The sequence below is a fragment of the Choloepus didactylus genome, chromosome 14 (genome assembly GCF_015220235.1).
Source record: "Choloepus didactylus isolate mChoDid1 chromosome 14, mChoDid1.pri, whole genome shotgun sequence".
Classification (NCBI taxonomy): domain Eukaryota; kingdom Metazoa; phylum Chordata; class Mammalia; order Pilosa; family Megalonychidae; genus Choloepus; species Choloepus didactylus.
This window is the reverse complement of record NC_051320.1, coordinates 60,682,689-60,685,821: the sequence shown is the minus strand read 5'-3', so window position 1 is coordinate 60,685,821 and position 3,133 is coordinate 60,682,689.

The following is a 3,133-nucleotide window of genomic DNA, read 5'->3' as shown; positions in this document are numbered from 1 at the left end:
AGGCACGAGAGTATTTTAATGCAAATCCCTAATAAATTATTTCACCCATGAATACTTCCATTTGTATCATTAAAGTGAAAAATATTTTCTTCATTTTTCAACCACAACACCATTATCACACTTAACAAAATAATAATTTCTCTTTTTATCTGATACCAATTCCATATTCAAATTTCTCTAAAAAAATCAAAATGTCTTTTTACAGTTAGTTTAACTCAAGTTCCACTCACAGTCTTCAAGTGATTGTGGGCAGGAATTTTGTGTTTTGTCATTCTACTTGCTGGCCTTAGTGTTTCCAGAACATACTGCTCAGTGGATGCTCAGTTAATCTTTTCAGTTTATGAAACAGACATTTATAGAGCACCTCCATGTGACAAACAATGTCTTCTTTGCTGGTAAGGCAAATATAAATAAGGCATGCATTTGCCCTCAAAACCCAAGGCAGGAGCCAGGGAAATAGAGACCCTGACCTCACTCATACTCTCCTGCCAAGCTCCACACTAGACTCCCCATGAGCCAAAAACAATGGAAACCAAGTCCACAGGTGCCAGCTTCCCAGGGCAGAGCGCAGGGTGAAGAAGGATAGAGAGTGGACCCTGAGCAGTGTTAAGTAAAATAAAATGGGTGCCTGCCTTGGGTATTGCCAGAAGGGACCCCTTGCCAAGAAAAAATTTTCCAGAAGACAAAACAATTGACCTGAGAAAACAGAACAAGGGAACAGAACCCACAGAACTGCAGATAAGCAACACCTGGTGGCAAACCAGTTTCATTTTAGTAGAGATAGCTTTATCAGAATTGACAGGCATAATTTACTAGTTAATGTATATCTGCTCCCTGCTTTGTAAGATCCCTCCCATGTAGGAAACGTCAGCCAATCAGAACATTTCTTTACTTGCTTCCGCATTTGCCCATATATGCTTCCCCTTTCCACGTGTGGTTTATGAATCATAAACTACTCAAATGAACTCCCATAGATAATATCTTGTCTAATATTGTCTCTTAACACCAACAAATGGAGCACCCATCCTATCCCAAGGGCATACATTTGGCCAGGATGGAGATGCCCAACTCCCCATCCAGTAGGGACCTCACAGCCTCGTTGCAAGAAACAAAGTGGTATTATGAAAACCTTCAAACTCCCCTCCAGATTTCCAAATATTTCCATAAAATGGGAATTGGGGAGAAAAGTACTTTTAAATGTGTTTGCTCCTGTCTGGCTCCTACCTATTACTTCTTCAGTCAACACATCACTTTGCTGTCCCATGGATGTTATTTATGGTCTACATTGCACAGATTCAGATGAAAATACAGCCCCTTCCTCAAATTCCACAAAAACATCCACTCACAGAGGGCAATTTCTGTGTGTTTGTCAGATCTGTCTTAGTTTCCCTCTCTGCTAAACAAGAACCATACAATAGGTTGGCTTAAACAATGGAAATTTATTGGATCACAGTTTGGGGGCTGGGAAAAGCCCAAAATTGAGATGTTAGCAAGGCAATGCTTTCATCCCAAAGACTGTGGCATTCTGGAGCTGACTGTTGGCAATCCTTGGTCCTGGGCTCCTTTGTCACATGGCAATGCACATGGTGGCCTCTCCTGGTCTCTCTCTTCTCTTCTAGGTTCCACTGACTTTCAGCTTCTTGCTTCCCATGGCCTTCTCCCTCTCTGAATTTCATTCTGCTTATAAAGAACTCCAGTAATAGGATTAAGACTCATCCTGATTGATTTGGGCCACACTTTAACTGATGTAACTTCAACAAAAAGTTCTATTTACAATGAGCTCACACCTACTGGAATGAATTACATTTAAGAACACATTTTTCTGGGGTACATACAGCTCCAAACCACTACACATACATTAACCACTAAACTAGCTTTATGATAAAGGAATAGCACAATTAGCCTTTGAAGGAAAAAAGTATAAAGTAAAAGCACAATCACAAGGTGGGCAGATACCATGCAGAATGAATCCTGGAGGAAGTCAATTTTGAGTCAAGTTTCCTAGGTGATGTTTTCTCCCTGAAGATGCTCTCTCCCCTAGGATCCTTGAGTTGTTGGTCTTTCTGTCACATGGTGATGTCCTCTCCTTCCTCTTTTGGGTTCCTCTGACTTCCTGCTTTGAGCTCTTACCATGGGTTTCCCTTCAGAAAGCTTCCAGTAATAGGATTAAGTGCCAACCTTGTTCAGTTGGGCCTCACCTTAACTGAAAATGACATCTTAAGAAGGTCCTATTGACAACAGGTTCACACCCACAGGAATGGATGAATAACATATTTTTGTTTTTGTTTTTACTGGCATCCACAAGATCTTACTGGCCATTTGGAAGGAGACCAAGCTCTTACTAGCCATTTGGAGGGAAGAGTTTACACTGCAAACTTCAAAATGAACAAGACATCCTTGTTCTTGGAGGCTCTTCAGCCCCTCCACCACCAGGAACACTTCACAGACTACCTCATACTCTGTAGTTCCTCAGCCATCTCCTCATATCTCTGTACTTTTATCACCTCTTCCACCCTCCTCTCATACCCAACCTGGACAGCACTCATAAAAAATGCTCTTATTGTGCAGAGTTGTTTGCCTTCTCTTTTTGGGCCTCTGGAGAACCACTGAACACCCGAGCCCTCAACGTCTCATCCTCTTCCTGAAGAGACTTCCTAGAGCACTCTGCCTACCAGAGCCATCTCCCTTCCTGTCTTGACTTCTACTGCCAGCTGTTAGTTGAGAAGTTTTTCACCTCCTGTTGAACATTTTTCCAGAGAAAGCAGTTGATTTTGGTGTCATCCTTTGAGAAGTTTATTAGTCAACTTGCATAAAAGCCTATATCACTAGCTTTCTTGTCTCGTGGAATTTAATTCTTCCTCTGAACATGTCACAGCGCATTACCCTGCTCAGAGTTAGCAAATTTAAGCATCTTGTAGTCATTGGAGTGGTACAGCCATTGCATACTGAGCTAGTTTTCTTCCTTCAAAGGCTGAATCAGGCGGCTTAGGGTTGTAGCTCTTTAAAGTTACGTTGAGATGAATCTCATTGCACACAAGCTGTCAGTCCAAACATAATTTTGATTTCAAAATCCTATAAGGTTCTATATCCTAGAGAGTTATACTTAAAATACCATCTGCACACCTTTTTACCA